The 11,095-nt window shown below is 31.5% G+C and overlaps 3 non-coding genes across 3 annotated transcripts; 1 reads left to right on the top strand and 2 right to left on the bottom strand.

Moving 5' to 3' along the window:
• Positions 1 to 326: 326 nt before the first annotated feature.
• Positions 327 to 448, bottom strand: LOC123703331. The gene has a single exon (XR_006752978.1). It is a non-coding gene; the product is annotated as a 5S ribosomal RNA (ribosomal RNA).
• A 1,030-nt stretch (positions 449 to 1,478) lies between these two features.
• LOC123703329 lies at positions 1,479 to 1,597 on the top strand. Its single transcript, XR_006752976.1, has one exon. It is a non-coding gene; the product is annotated as a 5S ribosomal RNA (ribosomal RNA).
• A 6,128-nt stretch (positions 1,598 to 7,725) lies between these two features.
• Positions 7,726 to 7,800, bottom strand: Trnan-guu. Its single transcript has one exon. It is a non-coding gene; the product is annotated as a tRNA-Asn (tRNA).
• Positions 7,801 to 11,095: the final 3,295 nt, after the last annotated feature.

The raw sequence follows: 11,095 nt of genomic DNA, 5'->3' as shown, positions 1-11,095 counted from the left end.
GGAAATCTGTAAATAAACGAACGAATGAACTATGAGTTAATTTTAGTATCAAAGTCAAAAAATAAGGTGTATAAACACTAACACCGTATTTTTTTAGTTTAGATTTATTTTAAATACTAGCGGTTCGCCCCGACTTCGCCCGTGGTACCTACATGTTTACGTTTTTTTTTTCATAAAAACTATCCTATCTTTCAAGTTGGATCGGACTGCACATGGTGTGCGAATTTTATTATAAACGGTTAAGTGGTTTAGGAGTCCATTGAGGACAAACATTGTGACACGAGGTTTATATATATTAAGATTAGTGTGAAAAAAAAGATGCAAAAAGCCAACATCTCGCGGTGTTCCCAGGCGGTCACCCATCCAAGTACTGACCTCGCCTGACGTTGCTTAACTTCGGTGATCGGACGACGAGAACCGGTGTATTCAACGTGGTATGGACGTTGGCGATAACAATAATAATAATTATCAAATTAGTAAACAATTTATAACATTTTTGAAATGGGTTAAAAAGAAAAAGAAAATTCAAAATAACATATTTTTACAAACTATGCAGAACCAAGTAATTTGTAATGAAATATTTGACTTCTAATGGAATACCTATCTAAAATAGATAACTAGCTGCCTCAGCAGACGAGTAATATTGTTCTGCTCCATTGGCTCTTTGTTCTCTCCATAGGAACCCTGTTTTAAGTTTAACAGTTGAAACGCTTAAAAAATTTCCTTGAGCCGTTTTCGCATATTTTAGTCCTTCATTTTTATTATACAGCAATTCAAAATCTTTGGAAAATATTTTTTAAACTATAGTATTTAACTCATTATTCATAGCAGCGCCATCTATTGTCCAATAGAATTACCTTGATTATTTAAATATCGTCTTTATTTTAATTTTAGTACCTTACATAAATCATAGATGGCGCTGAAATAAATTTAATTACGACACTAGATAACATAGATGGCGCTTTAATTAAATTTACTACAGCGCCATCTCTGATACTTTTAATATAATTACTGTAATTTACTTATTATCTTACATAAATCATAGATGGCGCTGAAATATATTTAATTACAATACTATATAACATAGATGGCGCTATAGCAGTCGAAAAAAAATGACGTACTATTTTAATTTTTTTGACTTTCTCACGTAATAAATAGTGTTGCTAAAAATTGTAAAATACTTAATATTTCAAAGATTTTGAATTTCTACTTTTAACCGTTTTATTACATACTAGCTGCTCCGCGCGGTTTCACACCCGTGCGTGGTTCCACTCCTGTTAGCCGTAGCATGATGATTTATAGCCTATAGCCTTCCTAGATAAATGAGCTATCTAACACCGAATGAATTTTTCAAATCGGACCAGTAGTTCCCGAGATTAGCGCGAAACAAACAAACAAACTCTTTACTCTTTAGTATAGATTGAAATTACAATTGCATTATTTTCTCTAATAAATTTAGTAATTTCATGATATCTGTCGCCAACGTCCATACCACGTTGAATACACCGGTTCTCGTCCGATCACCGAAGTTAAGCAACGTCGGGCGCGGTCAGTACTTGGATGGGTGACCGCCTGGGAACACCGCGTGATGTTGGCTTTTTGCATTTTTTTTATATCAAAACACTTTTTGTACAATAAAATTGATTCTAAGTACAGAAATGCTCTAAGTACAGAACCATAAAACTAACCTATTAATAATGAGCAGCGTTATGGTGTTTATGAATAGTTTTCACATGACGAAAGATAAACAACTATGCTAGTCACAGTCTATCCTTGACATGTAAATAGAGCATCTCTAAATGGCTGCTGTGTGCTAACTGTACCGTGGGAATTGCATGTGCAACGTTCGATTAATTATATATCCTCGTAGTGAAGCCCCAATGACCTTATTTAGTGACAAGAATATAATATTATGTCGACCTAAATCAAATTATTAGATTATGAAATCACGACCGACGACGTTAACATAATAATATCTAATTTAAAGTTATTTTCAATAATTTAAATCTGATTATAAAAAGATACAAATCCACAAATTGTAAAATGTCATCAATAAAATGTTATTGAAACAAAATTTATTCAAATTTACAAGACATAAAAAGTTGAGAAACATTTTGAACCAATTTTGCTATCGCAATTTAATTAGGTAGGTACTAGGTACCCATATAATAATCCCTACTATCCCTTTTCCTTACTAATATTATAAATGCGAAAGTAACTCTGTCTGTCTGTTACTCTTTATATTTAAAACACTAGGTTTCCGCCCGCGGCTTCGCCCGCGCAGTCAAAGAAAAACCCGCATAGTTCCCGTTCCCGTGGGATTTCCGGGATTGCGTCATTTTCCCGGGATAAAAAGTAGCCTATGTCCTTTCTCGGGTATCAAAATATCTCCATACCAAATTTCATGAAAATTGGTTCAGTAGTTTAGGCGTGATTGAGTAACAGACAGTTACTTTCGCATTTATAATATTAGTATGGATGATTTGATTTTGATATTAATGAGTGCTTACCAGTGGAACTTTATGTGTACCTACTTGTGTAGGTAGATATATTGTTTTCTAAAAATGAAATTACTGTTTATTCCTTCATATTTTTGTTTGATTTTATCTATAGAGGCTGACGCATGACATACCTAGGTATCATAAGTTCCTATGGGACAAGTCACCAAACAACAAATTTTACATTTATATTCATCATGAGTCCTAATAAAAAGTCATATATGGAAATCCATGTAGGTACTATTATAATAATTTAGCGATTTATACGCATGTTACAGATATCATGTGATCTTTCTTACATCTTCATTCTTTATAGTTTGTATGCTCATCAAAAATTCAAAAAGTTCTGCAATAATAGAGCTTAAATTTTAACAAATATCGAACAAAAGTTAATATTCAGAAAACAAATTAATCGTAACAAAAGGTAAGGTTTAAACCACGTTTGTTGAAACTCAATACCAAAATAAACTTACCGTATTTCAACCAACAAATTTTGTAATTTCAACCAAAGTAGAGGTTAAACCAACTTAAACTTAGTCCCATTTTCACATGATATAGAAACTAAATTATTAATTTATTATGATAAGCAATATCCAACAACCTAGCCTTACGCAATCTTAGGTCATTAACTCGATCACTATTCACTACGTAACAGTTCATACACCTGGCAATGCCTTAGAAGCAATTTCACTTCGACCTTGTCTATTATAAATGCATTTGATAACTTTTTCATATTTATAGAGTCATTTTAAATAGCTTTGCCCGTGGCTTTCTGTGAAAACGATTATACACACGTGCTAACGATTTTTAGGTAGATAAGTACTTACAAAATAATGTTTTTAAATTTTAGTTTTAGGCTGAGTCATTTGATTTTCAGGTATTAATATCTGTACACTGTTTGCCAATTACTTTACATAATAATTATAAATATTAATTATTATGTCCACCAAATTCGTATCTATTATTAGCTCTAAGAATAGTACTTATCACTATAGTAGGTATGTAAACTTGTATAGGTAGAATTTAAGTTTTCTATATATATTATCTGTGATATTAACACTGACTGATATGTATTTACCTTTTCTGTCATTTCTGCAGGTATTTCTATCGTATTTGGCAAAAATAAGGTAAATAGTAAGTAAATACGTATCTAGTGAAACTAGCGGTCCGCTCCGGCTTCGCCCGTGGTACTTACATGTTTACGTTTTTTTTTTCATAAAAACTATCTCTCAAGTTGGATCGAACTGCACATGGTGTGCGAATTTTATTATAATCGGGTAAGTGGTTTAGGGGTCCATTGAGGACAAACATTGTGACACGAGATTTATATATATTAAGAAGATAAATGATGTTGAAAAACTATTATGTCTGAATGTTTGTCAGTTTGTGGATTGAATATATTTTTCTGAAGTGTAATACGTAATACAGTGTAATAAAAAATCGTAAGGAGCCACAAAGTCTGCTTTAACTAAAACAAGTATAAGTACTCATTGTATTACATAAGTCATTTCTCTTGAAAGAATGTGGTAGCTGATGGGCTTTCATAGCCGCTGGCGATCTGCTCGTGACGAAACACTTGCTAAGAGCAACTGGTTTGACTACTTTCTGACCGTTTTTGGGGTTTTCGTGTAACATAATAGAAGGGTTTTGTAGGATGTTCGAGTTTATGAGCGAAACGAATGGGCACAGATTACTGAATAGCTATAAACTACTGAGTTTGATGGTTTGAAATTGTTGAAAAATACGTGTTGAAAACAATTTAATTTTTGTCGCTTATTTTTCAAATATTTCTTACATACATAACTAATATATTGCCAAGTATATGATGTAAAACACTTCGGAAAATTAGAAGTTGACAAAAAGTAGCTAAGGCTCGTTGGCAATCATTACATTTTCCTAGCATAAAAAGAAATATATTTTAATTTTATTTTTTGTTTATATAAAAGATAATCTTGAATTTCCATGTAAATATTGTAATATTATAATATGTGTACATTTTTATCATATTATTGCGATATCCATACTAATATTATAAATGCGAAAGTAACTCTGTCTGTCTGTCTGTCTGTTACTCAATCACGCCTAAAATACTGAACTAATTTGCTTGAAAGGAGATTGCCCAAGTGACTATGGCACTTGGTATCGCAATCAAACTTATTGTGTCAAGATGAAATATAGCTCAATTTGAAGCTTGATGTTAGTACTTTTAGAAACGATTAAAGTTTTTATATAAATAAGCCGCAGTTCGCGACAATAAAAATAAAACAAAAGTTTTATTCAACGCTTCAAAAAAATACTTTATCGAGTTTAAACTAATGATGAAGTTAAGTTTTACATTTATTACATAGGTAATATTTTAATTTAAAAGATAAATGTGAAAAGTAAATCGTAATAAACATTATTTCAAAATAAATAACGTCGAACAATGCGTCGAACACATTCATTCAACTATGACATATGACGCAGGACGCTTGCATGAGAGATAGATATATGTGTCAAAACAAAAACTTTTACTTTTATTTCTATTTATTCGGTATAATTACGACTTAATAGTGATAAATATGATCATTATAAATACAAATAGGAATTAACAATATCACGAACACGTGACACAACTAGTATTTTACCGATTCCATACGTGGTCATACATGTTTCAAAAGAATAACTTTTACTATTATTTCAATTTATCCGGTATAATTAAGACTTAATATTGATACATATGACCATTATAAATACAAATAGGAATTAACAATATCACGAATACGTGGCACAACTAAAATTTTACCGATACCACCCGTGGTCATTCTCCAAAGGTATGGAGATATTTTGATACCCAAGGGCCGAGAAAGGACATAGGCTACCTTTTATTGCGAAATATTATGTACCACGGGCGAAGCCGGGGCGGACCACTAGTATTACATATACATTTATACAAAAAAAAATATAAGATGTCAATCATTAGCACACATGTTATAAAAAGACATATTTATAGCACCGTTGATACAGCGAAAGCATGGAAAGTTCAAACAGAAAAACCGATAAATTATATGTATATAAATAATATATGCTAATCATTACACTGTGTTGCGTAAGAAGAAAGCCGGACGCGCGGGTTTGCCTACTTAGTGTATTAGCAAGCGCGGAAGCTATGTACATGGGAATTTAGAGATTGTTATTAATTAACACGGTAGCTTTTATAGACTAGATTATGTATGTGTGTTTTTTATTTACAGGTAATTCGCCTCGGCTCCGTCTGGATTAGAACAGTATGAAAATATAAAAATGTGCTACGTGCGCAGGAATATTACAGGGACTGGTGATTTTTTTTTAACAATTCATTTATTACATAACTTATTCATATGTTACATTAATTATTAAACAATTATTATATAGAAAGTTCATACTTAATAAAATTTGTGAAATTGAACACTGTTTTTTATTCAATACCTTTTAAACTCTCCTAAATCCTATCCTATCCTATCCCTTTAATATAAATATTAATATTCCTTTAATATTATAAATATTTAGCATCCATTCATATAGAGGGTAACTTGGATTAACACATACGAATCATACGATACGCTTTATCCCGGAAATCCCACGGGAACGGGAACTATGCGGGTTTTTTTATAAAATATATTTCATTATATGTTACAAATCCTTAGGATTTTATCCTAAGTATTTTTAAGAAAAAAATAACTAAAATTTGTAATCGACTTCTGCCCGCGACTGTCCACAACATTCTTGTTAAAAGGACTAATGCGACGTCAAAGCGTTGCGGTAACATTTCAACAGTTTCGTATACAGGCTACATACCAGACAGACATTCATATTTTACATTACTATGAATGTTTGCAAGTACAGTAAAAACGCTAATAATATAAAAAAATACATTTTTCCTAAGTGTGTTGTCATAATATCTAGAATTTTACTTGTAAAATGTGACTGAAGAAGATTGATTTATGTAAAATCAAGCTCATTTATATAATTCAAATGAGAAGATAAATGATTAAATTTATTCATTCTATACAAATTTCGCCGCACCTTTGAAGTTTATTATTGTAGGTTATTTATTCTAAATCTTCATTTTCAAGATATATGTAAGTATTGAAAGTGTAATTCTTTATTAATTAATAAGCTTCTACTTTCGTTTATATTTTGTTAATATTTAAGATTATAACTTATTGTAAAACGAAAACTAATTCTGTCTATAGTGTCTTTGACTTTTTGTTGTAATGGGAGTACCTTAGTATTATTTATTTATTTCATTATTTTTAACATTATCGATATATCTATGCTAATCTATACTAATATTATAATTTATAAAGCTGACGAGTTTGTTTGTTTGAACGCGCTCATCTGAAAAACTACTTGTCCGATTTGAAAAATTCTTTCGGTGTTAGATAGCCCATTTATCGAGGAAGGCTATAGGCCTTATGCAGTACGCTATGTGTACCTATATCATCACGCTAAGACCAACAGAAGCGGAGCCACGCGGGTGAAACCGCGGAACGCAGCTAGTTACCAATATTTGCAATAAAATTACCTCACCAATATCTTCAATAACATCGTGAGAACCAACTTATTACTCTGCTCTTCGGATTGCGTTTCGCAAATCGCCGTGTATCGAGAAATGGACCGATAAATTGTATATATATCATGTATTGTATAGCATTACTTGTGTTGCGTGTTGGATGACATTTTACGTACGTTAATCGGAGCAATACTATGCAATATTATTGGTAAATTGTTACAATACCTACATGTTTATATAAATTTTAATATTGTTTTTCATTTCAATCAAAACACAAAATTATACACGCTTTACATTACAAGCATTATTTTAAAGAATACTAACTTTTTTCTTTCTTTCTTTAAATATTTTATTCTGATTTGTGTGTTGGAACAATTAAAATTAATCCTACTAATATTATAAATGCGAAAGTTTGTATGGATGTATGGATTGTTTGTTACTCTTTCACGTAAAAACTACTGAACCGATTACAATGAAATTTAGCACACATATAGAGGGTAACTTGGATTAACACATAGGATAGTTTTTATCCCGGAAATCCCACGGGAACGGGAACTATGCGGGTTTTCCTTTGCAAACGCGGGCGAAGCCGCGGGCGGAAATCTAGTGACACATATTTTCATGATTATTTACTACTTTTTTTAATATTTGTCTGAGTTCATTATAATAGTACCTAAGGGTTAAAAAAGAATCCGCCCCCGGGTGGGCTCGAACCAACCAACCTTTCGGTTAACAGCCGAACGCGCTAGCCGATTGCGCCACGGAGGCTATACTGACCTATTTTATTTTACAAAACATACTGTATATGAAATAAAATTAAATATTTCATTGTTAAACAGACTAAAGAATTGTTCAGTTTAATTATGTAATAATGTAACATTACAATAACAAAAGTCTGTTACAAGATGTTTTTCGAAGTAGGCAACTGCTTGAAACACTTAAAAATTAAAATAAATTAACAGTTAACATTTTATATTTATATATTTTATATTTTTATTTTATAGTCTGCATACTTAGAAGTCCATAATAAATAATGTTTATAAAATCAAATACTTCTGAAAATTTCATAGCTCGTGTAAAAGGAAAGGATAGACCTATTTTGGTTAGTTCAACTACATCAACATGGTAAATCTGAGTTCAAAGCTCTTCTAGAACAATTTGACTAAATATATTTTACATACTTAGACTTTTTGAAAAATGTTACCTTTTATTAATAGTTTATAAAGAAAGGTAATTCATGATCAACGATTTGACCGCATATTATAATAAATTGTAGATGCCGAATTTCATCAAGATTGATTTAGTGGTTTAGCCGCGAAAGCGGAACAGACAGGATTTTACAAATTTTACATTTTATTATTAGTACACAATTCACATTGAAATAAAATAGAAATATAAGTCTCTACTCTCTACCAAAAACAGTACCCTCCTTTTAACAATGATAATTACTTAAATTTTCAAGTTATTACGAAATTCTTTGTTATTTTTATTAATTGAAACAAAAATACTAATTAAATAAATATCATATGTGTAAATAGATAACTATTTCAAGTTTGTATTAAATGTATGTTTATTTTAATTAAAGTTTTTAGAAAAAGTGTGTATCACAATATAAATTTATATTTAGAAAGTGGTATCAAAAATGAGCGCGTTATCATTTCCGATAGTAATTTATCAGATATTTTTAATTGCAATTGGAATTTTAAATACATTTTTATACCCATCCTTTTGTCTAAAATACTACTTATTTATTTTATTTGTAAGTTGTAACACTATTTTTTGTTGATTTCATCGTGTGTTATGGTTATGGTCGCAATTAAATTTATTTTGATTGATTATTGAGACTTTTGGTTGTACCTACGGTGATTTTACTTGCGAGGTCCGTACGAACCATATTGAAATTTTGACTGTCTATTTTCTTTGTGAACAGCTCTACAATTGCTATTCTACTAGCTTTTCGCCCGCGGCTTCTCCCACGTTTTCAAAGAAAAACCCGCATAGTTCCCATTCCCGTGGGATTTCCGGGATAAAACCTATCCTATGTGTTAATCTAAGTTACCCTCTATACGTGTGCTTAATTTCATTGTAATCGGTTCAGTAGTATTTGCGTGAGAGAGTAACAAACACACACACACACACACATCCTCACAAACTTTCGCATTTATTATATTAGTTATAGGACTATAATCACCAGAAAAACAATTTCTATGGCTTTGTTCTTATATATGAAATAAAAATTGAACATAAATTCACAATTTTAATATAAACCTACTCAATTACTCACTCTTTTTGGAACGAAACAAAGCAAAAATTCTATTTGTATTTACGACTAGCCGCTTGTCCCAGCTTCGCCTGTATTGACCTGAAAATAACATAGCGTATGTTATTTATAAAATATAGCTTACTAGATTTCCGCCCGCGGCTTCGCTCACGTTTTCAAAGAAAAACCCGCATAGTTCCCGTTCCCGTGGGATTTCCGGGATAAAAACTATCCTATGTGTTAATCCAAGTTACCCTCTATATGTGTGCTACATTTCATTGTAATCGGTTCAGTAGTTTTTACTTGAAAGAGTAACAAACATCCATACATCCATACATCCATACAAACCTTCGCCTTTATAATATAATATTAGAAATATTAGATTAGATAGATGTTTTTAGGTAAATGACAGGTATATTATAAGATCAGGTTTTGGAGCAAGCTTCAAATTTCAATAGGATGCAAATTAGTAGAGCCCTTCGAATAATTTAGTACTTAGTTATATCGTTACATGTTTATTTAAATAAAAAACCAAACATTTCCTATTTATTAGTATAGTTTTGTTTACGGTATAAACTATTTTTAGCATTGCAAAAGGAGGGAAGTCTTGCGACAGTCAGCGGCAAACAGCAATCATTTAAAAAAAATGTGCTTCCATTTTAGACGTAGCTACCTAATTATGAGATATCTAAATTCTAGATTCTTTTTTATATTTATCCTAGTTACCTAATCTATTTCTAATATCTGTCTCTTATCCACACCTCAACCACTGAACCGATTTAGATGGTACAGACTACAGAGATATAGAATAATTATATTAGAATAGTTTTATCCCGGTAATCCCTCGGGCGGAAAGTTAGTATGTACTTATTTAAGTATGTAACCTTTAATTTACTTTTAACATAATCAAAAACTGTTTCTATACCTGGCGTAATTGAGTCAAAATATAACTTGGTTACAAACTTCAAGAAATTAATATTTTTTATACAAAAGAAAGGTTAAAAACGGAAGTGAAGTGGTAACAAGTTTTTGTAGAGCTTTTTTAATTTCCTCTTAAAAAAGGGCCGTGAGAAATGTCGATTAGAATCTAATAGATAGGAAAGATTCGACATGTGTTTATTAATTTTGTATAAGGATTATAAAATACCTATGTTTTTAATTGTCTATCCATTCTCTCAAATATAAATCATAAGCAAATCAATTTTAAGAGTGTTAGTGTAAAATCTAATTTTATAAGTAGAGGAGTACTCTACTGGTTTTATGCTCTAGACTCTACAATATTGTCGAGACTGTAAGTAATACTTTATTTATTTAGGTAAAACTAAAATCTATTAATAATGCTGAAAAGTGTTTTTTCTTTGTTTAGTTGAATGCACTAATCTCAGAAACCGCCTATAGAGACCATAGAGAGCCTTCTATTGTAATGTTTTCATAAAATGATATTGCGTATGTAAAAAAAATATGTTTTGTATAAATCTAAATTTTTGCCTTTTTAGTGACGATGGTAAAGTTAAAAAGTAACTAATTACTTTAATACATAAGAAATTCAAAGATCACACCCACTATGATACAATATTATACGTTTCTAAGGGCGGCCGTACACGGACCGCTCGAGCAGTTAACGGCTGAGCGACGTACACGGACGGCTCGAGCGGTCGGCGTCAACTGCTCGAGCCGTCGGTTGTTGACCGCTCGAGCCGTCGCTACCAACCGCTCGAGCCGTTGATTTTTTTGACTAGTCAAGTCATTGATTTTCAGGGGTATAGGGAGCCGTCGACGGCTCTAGCGCAGTCAACGGCTCGA

This window comes from Colias croceus, chromosome 25 (assembly GCF_905220415.1).
Source record: "Colias croceus chromosome 25, ilColCroc2.1".
NCBI classification, from domain to species: Eukaryota; Metazoa; Arthropoda; class Insecta; order Lepidoptera; family Pieridae; genus Colias; species Colias croceus.
Note: the sequence above shows the minus strand (reverse complement) of the source record. Positions and strands in the feature narration are given on the sequence as shown.